Source organism: Aythya fuligula, chromosome 3, assembly GCF_009819795.1.
Source record: "Aythya fuligula isolate bAytFul2 chromosome 3, bAytFul2.pri, whole genome shotgun sequence".
Taxonomy (NCBI): domain Eukaryota; kingdom Metazoa; phylum Chordata; class Aves; order Anseriformes; family Anatidae; genus Aythya; species Aythya fuligula.
The window spans coordinates 36,277,925-36,294,484 of NC_045561.1; the positions used below are offsets into that span (position 1 = coordinate 36,277,925).

Below are 16,560 nucleotides of genomic sequence, written 5' to 3' on the forward strand. Positions count from 1 at the left end.
CTGTGTTGCAGGGGTGGTTCCAGCAGCTGGTAATGCAGTTACCCTCTGCTCTCTGATGCTCATTTGCTTTTCTTCTCTGCCCTCCCCCCCCAATCTTATATTCCCACAGCTGGAACCCGTAGGGAAGAAGACAGATAATCAACAAATAGGAAATGAAATTTCTCTCAAATGTCCAAGTGAGGTAAATTACAAGCGTATCTGTATTTTTATGGTGGTGTTGGGGGTTGCTGGAAGTCTGCTTGTGCTATCACCAACTGCCTGGAGCACTGTTTCTGTGAGCCAAGATGGAGGGCTGGAGGTAAACTTCCTCACAGTCATGTATCATAGTCAGCCAAAACACAAGGGCAGAGTGTTTTGCCTGCCTAGCATCCATGTTGGATGAAAGACCTTCAGTGAGGGAAATACAGCAACACTGGCATTGGTCTGGGTGGCTTGGCTGAGACCTGTGAAACTATCTCTGGCTGGCATGAACCTGGGTAGTGCCTGTGATGTCAAGCTTCTTGCTAACCATGCACAGCATGGGTGCGGTGAGCAGGGTCCTTAGAGCATTCTGTAAATTCTGGCTCTGTAAAATAGTGCTCTAGGTTTACACTGTTATTGGATATTCAAAATGCCTCTTTTTTTTTTTTTTTTTTAAATCCCTGGGCTTTGTTTGCATCAAGTTAATAATCACCTGCAGACGTCTAAGAATGAAAAGTTGGGGAGTAGAAATCTCCCTGTATTTTCCTGATGCTTTGCATTGACTCAGATTGTCTTATTTTTCAGGCTGAGCCATTCCTGAGGACGTATAAAAACAGTAATTACACATACCCTAACCAAACTCCAGTAAGTATCAACATCAGCATCCCTCTGTTACTGTGCTGCATTTGTTCCTGTATAGCCATGAATCATGCTTTGCACCACAGGTGATATCACTCTTTGGCCAAAGGGCAAAGAACAGGAAAGTATTCCTTGAGTAAGGCAAAATACATCCAGAAACACCTGTAAGGATACATGCTCAGACATCACAGTTATCAGTACAGGATGCTAATCCAAACAACGCTGAATATGACTATTGAATTGGGCAACCAAGACTTGTCTTATTACTTACACGTTAAACATGCTCTGGTTTATCCACTTGGTCTGCTAGGAATATCCAGGGTACTGCTGACTGTATTTCCTAGCCAATGCTATTCATCCTTCTTCTTCTCTTTAGAATTATGGAAGCCAACTGCTATGTGAGGACAGATCTCCATCCTCCCCTTCTTCAACTTCAGGTAGTCTTACCCGGTTTGTGTAGGAGGCTGAATTACTTTCAACTGTCCTTCAGGATGACTCTTCATTTTTGCTGAAATGATTGCTGGACTGTGAAAATACTGCTCAGAAAAGATGTCATGTTTTTCAGCAACTACTTAATAGATATAATGCCAAACCATCACATGAAGTAACATTCTAAATAGCTTCACTTAGCTCACTGACAGTGGAGAACTTCAAAATATCTTGCAAGAAAAGCCAAACTTGTGTGCTGACACAGCTTTTAAGTGATACCACCTAAATCTTAGAGAAGGGAACCGGAAACACAGCTTCATGCATGTCAGTCTGGGATATAGCAGTATTCAGGTCTTCAGTTAACTTCATACTGTCTTCTCCTTACTCCTTCTCTACCTTCTTAAAGCTTTTAATATGCCGTTACTGGTTTATACAATACTGCATTTTTTTTTTATTGTTAGCTTAGTGTTGGACATTGATTACAATGTATTGTTATTTTCTCCTCGCTCTTCTGTCTTTTTGGTAGCAATGTTAGCTATTGAGGGGCTGGATAATATGCATGTGCTGCTGCTACAACCATGTAAGATGAGCTGGAGAGAGCTCCTGTTTAACCACCTGGGTATTGCAAAAGCAATGTGGCTGAGCATCAGAATGCACAACAACGTGTTTTACATATGGAACCATGAAAATGCATGGCTGTTCCCTATCTGGTTTCAACTGCATCTCTTTCTTTTATAGTGCATTCCCTAAAGCCAGCTGATGTGAAAATTATAGCAGCCCTTGGGGATTCTTTGACGGTAAGAAGACAGTGTTTTTACTGTTCTCTTGGTAAAACTACAAACATGTGCCTTCTCTAGTGGAGCTGAAATGATTGTTGTACCTAGATGTAAAGATCCAATCATTCGCAGATGATAATAGACCTAGCAGCTATAACAAGAAAGGTGTCAGTTCTCCTGCTCTGTGTTCCCCCCCCCCCCCCCGCATATATTCACATGATTTGGAACAATGACAAATCCTTTAAAGAGGTATTTAAAAGGTTTGCTGAATTGGAGACAGAAGAGATTAGATGTTGTTGAAATTAATGGGACTTAATGCAAACATTAGGGTCCAATGTTTCAAAGTTTTTATGAACAGGTACAGATCAGTGAACCCATCCTTTTCCCTCAGTTCTTTCTGGAATAGCATGTGACTAAGGGATATTGGAAAATAGTGTATTTATTTTATCATTAATGGATGAACAGGGGTGAGAACCCTCTGACTATCCATTTCAGGAGATACTCAGAATGTTTATTTTTCCTCTTTTAACTCACAGCTAATTTCTTTATTGAGATGTAGTTCTTGCTGAGGATGATTATCTTTGGCAGGCTGGAAGGAATATGTATCAAGATACAGACATCCTAAATTCTGATACATGTTTATGCCCAATTTTTTCCTACCAGCCGAAGACTGAAGCTTTACAACCAGCTCATAGGAAATGTTGGGCAGAAAGACAGTTGAAATCTCTAGGATCTCTGAATGTGAGCCTTAACAACAAAGACACAGTTTGTGCTTACAAACCATGAAGCCTTTCCAACTGTCTGACAGGCATGTTGCTAAAACTCCTACATGCATGAGGTTACCAAAATAAATAGCAGCATTTCTATGCAAACATGCAATGTTGATCTAAGCAAGATAGTTAGTATCTAGCTGCAGTTGCAATATTACAATATCCAGGCCCCTGCAGGTGATTCTGCTAAGTATAGTCTGTAGAAACTGACGATAAAATCTGTTTTCATAGAAACAGCAGTTTTGCATTGCTGTCCGATCTGGACTTGGCCCATGCGTAGTTATTCTGAACACCAGTCTTCCATTAACTCAATAAAGCTTATATAGAGGAGAAAATGTATTAGCATGGTTTTAATATGAAGTATTAGTATGATTTAATCTGAAGTAGCAGAATCTGTGATTCTGTGATAGCAGTAAATAGTCTGCCTGGTATTGTGATATAGTAAAGTACTACCTAGTACCCAGATTTAACATGAGACAAAAGCATAACAGCTGGCAGACACTCTGCTTCTGAATTCCCTTGTTTTGTTAAAGAGGGATGTAGTTGCCAGATTGCCCTTCTTCAGTATAAGCGTAGAGGGTGCTTTCTTTCTTCCTCTTATACTACTATAAAACTCACCATTTAGCACATAACTTTTCAAATAAAGACATTACAGTACTTCTTTCTGAGATATGTTTGTTTTCTGTGCTGAGTTTTATAGTGTTCCTTATTAGCCTGAAAGCTTTATGGGGTTGTTTGAGATGTTTTCATCATTCTTGAGTAATGCAATGTAAATGAGTTATTCAGCTCACCCAGACCTACAAGAAGAAAGCTTTTGTTTCACTGATTCGTCATTTATTTTGTGCATCATATACAATATGATGCTTGTAAATAATTACAAAAAGTATTGATGCATTTTTCAGGAGGAAGGTGGGGAAAAAACAGATGTATTCTAAAGCTTGTGAAGGGTTGCATTCAAAAGTAAATAAAATGACTAATGTGTGACTTTCTATTGTGCTTTAATTTCATTGGGTTTATGAAATATAATGCCCAGGCTGGAACGGGAATTGCTTCATACAATCTCACAGATTTGGACACCGAATATCGGGGACTGTCATGGAGGTAAGTTTTCAGGCAAGGTGATGAGAATATGTGCATTATTTCCTGTGCAAAATATTATTTTCCACATGTTCCAGGGCTTTCAGCTGTCAGATAGTGGAAAAAGATTTGCTTTCTGGTTAACATTTCTTGTGAAGATATGTCAAGATCCAATATTTGTCACAAAACTGGATTTACACAATGTTTTCAGCAATAGAGCTTCAGTTTGCCTTTTAACTGCTCTCACGCTTTTATCTTCAGCTACTTTTGACAGTTGGTAGTTTTATGGTGGGCTGGAGATCTGCAAAACTGGAGAAAAATCACTGGAACAAATAAATTAGGCCATGTTGCTTTGGGGAGTTCTCGAAGTTTGACATTTCTGAATTTTTTGTAGAACTGCGAAAACCAGTTTCACTGCAGAACTTTTACCACATACAACAGAAATTTGTAAAAGATGAAATTGGAGGTGGGGTGACGATATAGCTGAATTGACATTGACTGAAGCAGTTCTGTGCTGTCCTATCTCCTCTACATAAGCCAGAGTTTGGCCTCAGCGTGGCCCAGCAATTTAAAAGCTGGAGAGAACATACTGCTACGCAGGAAGACCGAAAAAGAGATAAAGGAGCTGGTGCCTCAGCCATATGTCACCTGAGGGACTGGCTGGTTGGTGCTGCCTTAGAGCGGCTTTGTGAGGCTGGAACTGGTCTTCAGGTCTGCCCTGAAATCTGCAGTACTTTACAGCTCTGTCATTCAAATATGTAGCTGTCTCAGGCATTTTCTGGTATTTCATAATGATTAACTGTGCCTCTGCAGAGCCGCATGCACATAAATTTTTCTGATGAGCAACTTTACCACTGAAACCTCAGCAATTTTCCCCAAAGCACTTGCACGTCTGTCCTTTCCAAGTAGTATGATAGTTTGATAGTTACCAAATTAATAATCCTTCACCTTTTCTTATGAGGTATAGTAGGTTTTCTCTTTATGTGTTGTCTGTGTCCAGCTAAGAGATGAGTAACTTGTATTTCTCTTTCTCGTTTTAGTATTGGAGGGGATGCCTCATTAGAGAACGTAACAACTCTACCTAGTAAGTAAATGCTTTGCTAGATTTAGCTGTGGCAAGTCTGGAGAGAGGGAATGGGCTGATTCATAATAATTTTACAGAGAGCTCTAAGCCATTTGAGAGTAATTCACAAGACTTACCTTTCAAAGAAACAATATCCTAGGACTAATGAAAAAAAGTTTCCTTCATCAGTAAAATTGAGAAGCAGATAGAAAATTCTTTCCTTCCTTTTCCCTCTCCCTTCTCAAACTACTTAGTGAGTGTTATTTGAATTTCTAAATAAGCTTGCTATGTCCATACTTGTGTTGTAATTAAAACTTACTTTTAATAAATATTCTACCACTTCTTTTTTGTTTTTTTTTTTTTTTCTTCCAAAAAGGGATGTTTGCAGAGAGCAGACCTCTTTAGTAAACATGTCTCACTAGCTCTATACGTAACATGAATGGAATAATTTTAACTTTGTTTTCATTGAAACTTGCAACCTCTCCTAACTCAGCCTACTGTTAATGTAAAACCACTGGAGTTTCAGTTTGGATTAAATAAAATAAATTTTCATCTGAAGAGGGCTGATAAATTGTCCTTTTGTGTGTTGCCCATTATTGTAAGTGGAATTTGACAAGAATATCATTAGAATGTCTTATTGATTGTTATAAGCAATTAATTGATTCACAAGGTACAACCTTTGACAAAACCTTCATTAAAATGTGGTTAAATTCAGTCTTGGAGATTAAGGTAGCTTTTATGGTTTATAGTGTGACCATTTTCACATTCAGCTCAGAAATTTTCTGTCTGCCTCCTTCTGGAAATGACTATTGAGTGTGGTGGGAATTCACCATGCATCTGAGGCTTTCTTCAAATTTGTCAGTAGTATGAGATGTTGCACAGCTGCAAAGTGGACCCAGATTGTTTAGCTGAAAACAAGCTCCTGCTTTAACCCTCCTGGGTTAAAGCCCCTCTGAGGCTCATTTCACAAAGTCACCACCGCATGACTGGGATTGTTTTAATTTAGACCTTAACAGCTACAACATGAAAGAGACCTGGACATGGTAGTCTTTGGTTCTGGTCAGCTTCTGTTGGCAGTGCAGGGTGCACAGCAAGCACATGCTGTCTCATCACTGCTAGCTGGTTGTCCCTCTTGCTGCTCTTTGGTGGATGAAACAAAATGAGGCTGCAGCAGCTGCAATGTGCTGTCAAAACTGTGACAGTTCTGATCTCACTAGGCGGGGAACAGATATATTTTCTCTTCGTTGTCATCTTTCTTTTTCAGACATCTTTCGAGAGTTCAATGCTATGATCGAGGGCTATTCAACTGGCACTGGGAGTGTGAATGACTCGAATGCATTCCTTAACCAGGCAGTTCCTGGAGCAGAGGCTGAGTATGTAGCTTTTTGTTTTACTTTCGCAGGTGATGGATGCTTCATCTACTTCCCTTTCAACTGTCTCAAATGCTGACACAACTTGCTCTGAACAGCAAGCAAAACCAGTCTAGTTGGAGCTGAAAATTAGCTCAAAACATATTAAATGTATGGGCTTATTTCATACCATAACTTTCAAATGAAGCCAACAGTCCTGGTTATGAAATCTGCAAACAAAAAATTGAAAGAAACTATTTGGTGGTGGTGGTGGTTTCTACACTTCCTCTTCAACATCCATTCATTTATCTATTTGTCTATAAATATCTTAGAGCATGGATGTTTTCAGAAAATGAACGTGTAGTGAATTGTTAAAGAGTTAATTGGAGGAAAAACTAGATGAAATCTCCCATAACTGGCCTCAGGCATCTGGATAGGCAGGCAAGAGTGGTTGAGAGAGAGGAAAAATCAGCCACAGTCTGGACTCAAGAGAAAAAAGAATTGCAGATGGTCATGTGTAGGTTTTGGTGCATTGCAGACCTTGTGCAGTGATAGTTCTGCAAATTTAATAGGAATTGTGTTGTCTTGCAGTCATCTCATTTTGGCTATTTGATTTTAGTCACACCTGGGAGACTGCAGGAGTTAAGCTTTGATATACTGCTTATCCTAGAAGTCCCTGGTTTCTTATTGAAAGCATCAGTCCTATTTAATTAACGAAACAGATGGCTGCTGGAATTCAGTCATAGCTTGGGCATAGGGTTTGGCAGACTGTGCCTGGGTTTGACAGTGTTAGTTGATATTACCCAGAACTCCATAATTTAATATTTTTGTTTGTTTGTTTAAAGAAAAAATATTCTTCTTAAAGAGGCCTTGGGAGTGACATTTAGAAGCCAAGTGAAGTGTCTGAGTTTGTTGTATCTAAGCAATGATTGTTAGGATTTATCAGGTATTGTTTATCACTCTCCTGCACACCTTGAGTAACTTCTGACTCACACTAGTAATCTCAGTAAATGCTTGTATTTCCTGGCAGAAATGGTCCGCTAGGTCTCCTGACATATGTTACAGCCCCTCATACCTCAGAGAAGGGATTTTGTTTCCTAGTGATGACTGAACGTGTCTGTTTCTGTGTGTCGGTGAAACACTTGCAAGGATTACAGCTCTGCTTGAGCCATTTGTGAGAGTTTATCACCATGTTGCTAGATGCAGCACGTATTACTTGAGGTTTTGCTTGTTATAGGAAAGAATGAGGTAGGTGGTTGTCTTACGTTTTATATCAATTAAATCCTAAAGTAGAGAATTCCTGTAAACTGCTACAGCAATATCCCTGAACTTTGAGATGCCTGTTTTGGGGCTCTTTTCCATCATGTTATGATGGATCTGAGGAGTCATATGCATCCTAGTTTAATTATTGAAATGCATTGCAACATAAGGAAACATTTCTCCTGTTTTAGATGATTGGACCTGGAATGATAATGCAGTCCAACACTTATTCTTCATCACCTCAAAATATATCTCTTCCTATTACCCAGAGGACAAAAATAGTCCATGAATGAAAGCTAACGCTGATATTTCAGAATTGCTACCTGGCCTGTCTCACTGCTGGGTGCCAGTCTGGGAACTGTTTTCCAGATATGCTGGGTCTTTTCTGAAAGGACGTGGTTCTGCACCCTTACTAGCTTTTGAAGAACAGGACTTATTAAAGTGAAATCAGTGGCTGCTTTGAAGAGCTATTTACTGAATGTAGCAGTGTAGACAAAACTTTCTTGAGCCCACCCCCATTCATTGCCAAAGTGCTTAAGTACATATTGGAGTTTAGGATGTATCTAAAGCATGCTGTTGAAGCAGAGCCTGGCTTATGTCTCTGATTGCACTTGAAAAAATGAGGCTAAGAACTTAAGACTGAGAGAACAGGTGACAGGAACTGTGAATATCTATTTCCCATTAGCAGACTTTCTGTTGATTAAGATCTAAATTTGGTGGAGGCTGCAGCTCAAGAATAGATGATCACTGCCTCTGCTTCATTCAAAATGTTCAATCTTACTGACTGTGTTGGCTCAGGATGCAACAGCACTTCAGTGACTGCATGAGAAATGAAAGGTGTTGCAGATTGCCAGGTCAATAAGGAATGTTTTCCTCTGCATTAATATTGAAGTCAATGCACTAGCTTAGTATCCATGGTAAGAACAGAAGGAATTCTTGACCACTTGTGATTGTTTTTGGGATATAAGTAAGTAGGTTATGACTGGGGATAAGGGTAATGGCAAAGCGAACTACATGTGTGGGGTGCCTGTTTCACGAGTAGATGCATGACAGAGCTCATTCCCCATTAAATACTCTTATGTTAGTGTTAGATCAGTATTTGGTTAAAGAAGGGTGGTGAGAAATAACTCCTGTTCCTACAGCAAATACAGCATTGCAAAGGAGAGCTACTCTCTGGTTACTGTACAAAACCAGTATCATGCTTATTAATGTCATATGATGTCTAGAGAAGGGCTACGAAGCTGGTGAAGGGCCTGGAGCACAAGTCCTGTGAGGAGCAACTGAGAGAACGCAGGTTGTTTGGTCTGGAGAAGAGGAGGCTCAGGGGAGACCACATTGCTCTCTACAACTACCTGAAAGGAAGGTGTGGGGAGCTGGGGGTCAGTCTCTTCTCACAGGTGATAGGACTAGAGGGAGTGGCCTCAAGTTGGCCAGGGGAAGGTTCAGGCTGTGAATTAGCAGACATTTCTTCTCAGAAAGAGCAGTCAGGCACTGGGACAGGTCGCCCAGGGAGGCGGTGGCATCACCGTCCCTGGGGGTGTTCAAGGAAAGGTTGGACATGGTGCTTAGGGACTTGGTTTAGTGGGTGATAGTGGTGGTAGGGGGGTGGTTGAACCACATGATCTTGGAGGGCTTTTCTCACCTTGATGATTCTATGCTTCTATATACAGTCAGAGAAATGTTTGTAACAAGAACCTAGTGACTGATGCAGCTCCAGAGCTGCCTGGCAGGCCAAGCTTTCTAACCACTTTCTCTTTTCTATGCATATTTGAGTATCAACATGTCCGGGCAGTCAAACAAGGTTGAAGTGTTTAGCCAAGGTAACCCAGAATTAGTAGCAATTTTATATATACATGCATATGAACATACATATGCAGTTGTATTTATACATATATATATATATATGTTTGTGTATACATTCAAAAGAGAGAGGGTGTTAGCATAGCTGTTGAAAAACAGCAAGGCTGTCATCTTGTGTAAGTGATCTTGGAAGTTGCTTGGATTTTTAATTTGCTTAGAAAGGTAGAGTGTGCTAAGCTGTTTTACACCATTGAAAATTAAGTATTGACTTGGGGTGCAGGCTACAGGAATGGGGGATGAGTACGCAGTGAACTCTGAAACACCTCAGCTTTACAGGGCTGGGTGAGCCATGGTGCGTGCACAAACATTGCTCAAGAGGTCAGTTAAATATTGAGACTTGGGATTCCCTCCTCACTTTAGTACACGAGGAATAGTTTGATAGTAGCCCATTTCTGAACAGGCCATCTGCTAACAAACATGTTGCTGTGTCTGTCATTTTAGCTGCTAAGCAGTGTAATAGAAAACTAAACTTATGGTTCCACATTAATTATTGAACTTGAGTAAAATCTGTATTCAAATCCAATTTGATGATAACTCTTCATAAAGATGTGAACATGAAATTTGGTTACTGCAAAACGAGGATTACACTGCCTCATCGGTAACTCTCCTGGTATCTGACAGCTCACAGATTTAAGGTGTCCAAAGTGCATTAATATTGTGCTCTCCATAAGGGTGTGTCATTCACTCATTGGTTGCTCTTCTTCACAGGCACTTACCAACCCAAGCAAGAACTCTCCTGAGACTAATGCAGACTGATTCTGTAAGTTACCTGGGACTCTGATCTTACAGCATAAGAAGAAACAGGTGTTGCTTCACATGATAGATCCATCTGCAAAGATGCCAAGTGCATATCAAAGAAATTTGTGCTTACTCTTTTCTTCTTTGTTACACAGAGAATTGACTTCAATGCTGACTGGAAAATCATAACCGTGTTTATTGGAGGAAACGATCTGTGCAACTATTGCAAGGACCCTGTGAGTATTAGAACCTGTTAACTAAAATGGTAATGGGACTGTGATATCAGTACGTCAAGGGAAATCCACAGATCCTTAGAGCCTTCATAGAGATTATCAAAACAGCAGTACATACAATTCACAATTGAGGTTGCTGCAGACAGTGCCCTGATTAAAAAACAAACCAACAAACAAAAAAAACCATTTACCAGCAACCAAGTAAGATGGTTGTGTTCTCTCTGGCTTACTCCAGGGTAAGAACCACTTTTTGTCTTTTCTGGCCACGAGCAAAAAATGGAAGGGAAGAAAAGCTTCCTTTGCCTGATCTGGTAATTGCTCTACTGCTAGCAATGCCTCATTACATATCCAAGAAAGAACTGTACTGCTTTGAACTACCATCAGTCCAATCCTACAATGTTTGTCATCACCCCATAACCCGTATTGTAGGAAAGTGCTAGGGACAGGTGAGGTATGTATGAGAGAAGTTGCTGCAGTGCAGCAATTCATTCAGCAGCAAGTCATTTGAATTTTATGCTTCACTGGATTGTGAAGAAGCCTTTAGGGCTGCTGTAAGGAGATCATGGGATTTGAGTGGGCAGGTGATGGGGAGAGGCCACCTTTCTCTGTCAGATCTTACTCTCTTACTTTAAATATGAAAATTTCCTGTGAGTGCTTTCAGTTCTCCTGCAACCACTTGTGCTTGGGAAATGTGCTGCTCCTGCAGTAGCCTTGCTATAGGCATCATTGCTGCTACCACCAAGTATTATAGCTTTATTTACAGTCGTGTCCTTGACTAGCAATGATTTCTCCTGATTTTATGAGAGCTTATCAATTGGCTCTGAGCATGCTTGTGGTTGCCTGATTTATGCTTTTCAGCATGTGATCAGATTAGGTTCCTTCCCGTATCCTTACGTAAAGCACCCAGTGGACTGGTTAAACATACAGCTTAATATAGGTTTATTTTAAATAGGTTTATTTTAAATCCAAAATGTGACTGAGTCTTTCTATATTTTAGACTAATTGATATGCATAACATTCTTGGCCTCTAGAAAGAAGCAAGAATATTCTCCTGACCACGGTGTTGTATGGCAGAAAAGGAAAAGAATTAATGTGATTCTTTATCTTTCCAACCCAAATGCCTTGTGTCCCCATTTAGCAATAATCTCTTTTGTTCTCTTTCTATCAGGATCACTACTCAGCTGTAAATTTCACTAGTAGAATTCAAGAAACTCTTGATATTCTGCATGGACAGGCAAGTACTGTGAAATTGTCCTGGTACTGTAGCTTGAACTGGTGTATAATTGATGCATGGGTTTCTTCCATTTTGGTACCAAATGTGGTCTGCTGACTTTAATACGAGCAACTGCTCATGTGGTGTCTGAGAGTAATGAGATGCTGTTTGAAATGAGAGGCAGCAGCATTGAACCATGGTGTTGGAAAAGGATCAACAGCAGAGTTGAAGTTTTGTGGGTTTTGTTGTTTCTTCTTTTTTTTTCTCCTCTCAACAAGAGAGAAAGGGAAGGGGTGTTGAATGACTGGACTTTGACTTAAATTAAGTGCACTGTGGGTTGTATAATCAGTTCCTTATAAGGTGAAGTCTGACTTTCCTTTTAGGTTCCAAAAGCTCTAGTGAATCTGGTCGAAGTGATAGACATCCTTCCTCTAAGACAGTTGTTTGTGGATACACAAGTTCCGTGCCCCACTTACCTGGCAGAGTAAGGCTTGTTTGACTTTCTTTTGTACTTGAACTTATTTTTGGTGATGATAAAGCAAGTTCTTTCTCTGTGCTCTTTTCATCATAGAGAAGTGTGTCCATAGCACTACAGTTCCACAGGCATCATCACATCCAGTGCTGATATCATTCTGCCCAATGGAGTTGCCTTATCTTGGCTTTGATCTAAAAGATTCCCAAGTACATTTGTTTTGTTGGCTGCAAATATTTCAGGCAGCTCTTACACTAGTGTGTGACTATTGAGTATATGTAATGGCAGGCCAGTGTTGGTGCACTGGCTTAGAGATGCTCTTTGGCAAAGTTTATGAGTCTGGAGGACTGAGTTGCCTGTTTTAAACAGCAGGGTTTTTGTTTTGTTTTGTTTATTTCTGTTTCAATTTAGCTGAGACATATAAGGACTTCTGATGTTATAGTTAAATAAAATAAGGCACTTTGAGCTACTATTAAGAAGCAGAAGTTTAGGATTCCTGGGATATGGCAACAGTTGGTTTAGGATAAGAGTAAAAGCATGTGAGGCTGCTTAGATTAATACTGGAGAGATTAGAACATAACTATTCAGTGATCGCATCAGAGAAGGCAAGGCTTGCACAGGATTTGGGGCTGGGGCTATAAAAGGGCTAGCAGCACTAGGGTTTCATCTGGACCTGGGAAGGCTTACCAGATTTTGGGGTAGAATTAGGCTTGATAGAAATGAGTGCTCTAAATCGTGCTTCTGGTTTTAGAAGGCAGTTACAGATCTCACTGTGACTCTAATACCGAAAGGGTTGTTAGATAATGGAACAGGCTGCCCAGGGAAGTGGTGGAGTCACCATCCCTGGAAGTCTTCAAAAGATGTTTAGATGTAGAGCTTAGGGATATGGTTTAGTGGGGACTGCAAGTGTTAGGTCAGAGGTTGGACTCGATGATCTTGAGGTCTCTTCCAACCTAGAAATTCTGTGATTCTGTGATTCTAATGGTACAGGCTAAGGCAGCACATCAGATGATACATAAAATGAGCAAGGTGATGATATTCACTGGCAAGAGAGAGGCTTGGGCCGAGTGTAAAAGGTCAGACTAAAGTAACAGAAGTAGCCTTTCTGCACCAGGATTGAGATGACAAGTTTAGGCTCTATGGAGTAGGGTTGCGTTAAAGCTAAATGTACATCTGTGGAACTATACTTTGGTTTGGGCTGCTTGTGTTCCCTCCCAGGGCAGGTTAGGATTAAGCTCATTGGCTGGTTAAATTAAGACTTGCGTAATAATTCCTTGGCCTCTTGTTAAGATTGTAAATCAACTTGACTGAAGACCTTCCTGGCTGAAAGCGTCATGGTTCTGGCCTTTTCATGATGCTGTTAGCATAGATGTGTTTAATCCATAAACCTGCTTACAATAGCTGAGACCGCAAAGTAGGGACACCTCAGAGTAAGGCAACTCTTAACAGGTCATTAATTTTAGTGAAGCTTGGCTCACCTTATCTTGAGTCAATATTTGGGTACATAGGACTCACTGGGCTACTGCTGCCATGGTCTCTTAGCTCTTAAGTTTACAAAATTTGCCAAACGTGACTAGTTTGTAGTAAACTAGGCTCCTGCACCTAAGGTTAAGAGTATAGATGGTTGTGCCCTAGAATTTAGGACTTTAAGACAAGGAGATCTTCTGTGCATTTCATTCAGGTTTGAACTGTAAGGTTTCCTGTGGTACATAATGTGCTTGGGTTAAAATCATTGATACAGGGTACCTCAAGATGGGGTTGAAGTCTTCAAGTATTTGGATTTTATGGCATTTTGAGGGAATATGAAGTATTTGCAGAGTGGACAGCTATCTCCAGTTTCAGTGTCTTTATTGTAATGAATAATTTACATTCTTTGCTGATCCTCCAAACAGGAACAAATTCTATATCTTGGGAAGGCAAAAAGAATTGTTGATTGGAAAGGGATCAACTCAGAGATAATACAGGCAGTAAATTTCAAAGATCTCTTTTCTAGTTCCAGAGGGAATGGCATGTGTCTCTCTTTGTCAGGCTACAGGGACTTTAGATGCCTTGCATGGGACAAACTGGCATTCTACAGTGTACCTCACCTTTATGTGCCTGGGGGTGAAACCAAACAGGTATTAGAGTACCATCATTCATGTGAGGCAGAAAATAATCCAAGGTTAATCCAGAAAATAATCCAAGGAAAATAAGCCAAGGTTTGAAATGGTAAACAATGCTATGGACAATAAGACACTTTCACAGAAATTCAAGTGTACAGATTTCCTTGTTACTCCCATGTCATGAAGATGTTGGGTGGTAAAGGGCGACTTGCATTCTAAAATATCTAATCCTCTATGTTCTTGTTTTCTCCTCTAACCTCTCCCACAGTTATCTGTGTAGTTGTGTTCTCACAGGAGAAGAAAACTCAAAAAACTTAACAATGGTGAGGGAAGCCGTCAGAGCTTACCAGGTATGTTTATTAAGAGAACTTATTACTTTGCCTTCAGTTGAGATGAGCTTTTGATTACCAAGCAACCTGCCTGTTTATAGCAAATCATAGGGCCCTTCAGGGTAAAATATTACTATGAGCTAAGCAGGAGCTAATTTTGATGTTATCCAGAACACCATGCGATGAAAAACAGAAGTAAATCTCTTCAGAAAAAGTGTTTTGTAATACAGATGGACAGGTGAGAGTTCAGTCACCAAAATCCTGTCCCTCACAACTGCAGTATTGTGTTGCAGCCTTCTCAGCCACTTTTACAAGGCTTACCTTTTGCCAATGTCTCTGTCTATCTCAGTTAACAAGCAGAAGCTTCCTAATGATTCTTGGGCTCTCCCTCTAAAAGAAAGAAACAAAAATGCAGACAACAACAAAACAGTTTTTATGCAGAGATGTTGATGGGTTATTGGTGGCTGGGTTTGTTTTCTTGCAGCTTGGTGTTCAGGGACTGGTGGAGTCTGGCAGATATGACACTCACGAAAATTTCACAGTGATCATTCAGCCCTTCCTCCGAAATCCCACGATTCCTCTTGATCAGGTATGGTCTAAAGAGACTTACAAATGCAAAGAATTAAATGTGAGTATCTAACATTTACAGAAAGTATGCAAAATAGTTTCAGCTTGTCACGTGCTTTTCTTACTAGAACTTGTTGATTTTTAGTACAACAGATTAGATTTCTTTGTGTAGATATCTGCTCTTTGTTTTACATATTGTTCTATCAGTATGAATTGCTTTTTTGGACAATGAATCAAAACCTGAATCAAGAGGTTGGTTTGTGTATGTTCTCAAGGATATGTAAATACTTTTCTTTCTCAAAATATAGTGTGATTAATAAAAGATGGAGATATTAAGTTACAGTTCTTAAAGCAACCTAGCTGCATTGCTCACTGAAGACTAGAACATCACCTCTTCTTCATGTCCCATAACTTATGTGTCTGACAGAAAGAGAAGTTTTCATATGATCTAGAGGAAACAGCAGCTTTATGTAGTGAGCCCTTTTTCCTGTTATTGGCAATTATATTTCAGTTCCTTGAATAAGTCCCAGCGAGCTGTGAATCTAGGAAGTGATTTGTACCTTCTCTGAAACTGAAACTCCACTTGCTAATTTTCACGTAGATCTGTGCTTCCTTCTCTCACCTGGAACTAAATATGCAGATGCAGCAAAATATTTATCAGGGTTTGCCTTAGTATTATCGAACCAATGGCTAGTGATAAGTTTGAAGAGTTTCAAATACTGCTACAGATAAAACTCCTAAACTTAGAAAACTGGTTGAAAACTTCACAGGTGAAAAACAAACAAACAAACTAGGCTTTTTTATTTTTTATTTATTTATTTTTTTATGAAGCTGGTTCCTGTGAAAAGCCATCCTTAGGGGTTTTGTTGCTAAGGTGAGGAACACAAAAATAAAAATAGGAGAAGCAAAGTGTTTCTGAACTTTTTTTTTTTTTTTTATAGTCTCACAAGCATTAGCTGAGATTTTAAGGAAGTTCAGGGTGTTGTCTTTTCCTTATCTCACACAAAATTCAGATGTTCCTGAACTGAAAACTCAGCCTCTAAACTTGGCAAAAGATCAGATGTAGATCCAAATGCTGGTAGTCATCCTCATTAGCTTGCTCAAACACACTGAATCAAAAAACTGCTCAAGTTTTGGGGGAGGACTGCTCTGAACAACAACAAAAAGTTATTTCAGTTATCTGTGATCTAAACTCTCTGAAAGCCAAGGTATTTAAATGTCCAAGCCTTACTTGCTCCAGACGTCCCAGTATCTGTATTAAAGCACAGCTGTGCTTGTAAAGGAGGCTGTACCTGTACTCAGTCAGTTTGGCTGCCTTCTCTCAAGCACTTGGTTTTTGCTCCTATCAAGCTTGCAGAACTGACACAACTGTGAGAAGATGGCTGGCTTCTGTTCCTTCTGGTACAATGTCTATAAGACGCTCATTCACGTGTAAAGGTACAGCAGAGCATAATGGTGCTGAAGCAGCCAGTTCTGATGTTGTGCCAAGGAGAGGATCCCATT

General features: G+C 40.0%; 1 long non-coding RNA gene across 1 annotated transcript; it reads left to right on the forward strand.

Moving 5' to 3' along the window:
- The first annotated feature begins 3,865 nt into the window (after positions 1 to 3,865).
- LOC116487007 lies at positions 3,866 to 10,175 on the forward strand. Its single transcript, XR_004253041.1, has 4 exons — positions 3,866 to 3,895; positions 4,912 to 4,955; positions 6,199 to 6,307; positions 10,112 to 10,175. It is a non-coding gene; the product is annotated as an uncharacterized LOC116487007 (long non-coding RNA).
- The last annotated feature ends 6,385 nt before the right edge of the window (positions 10,176 to 16,560 follow it).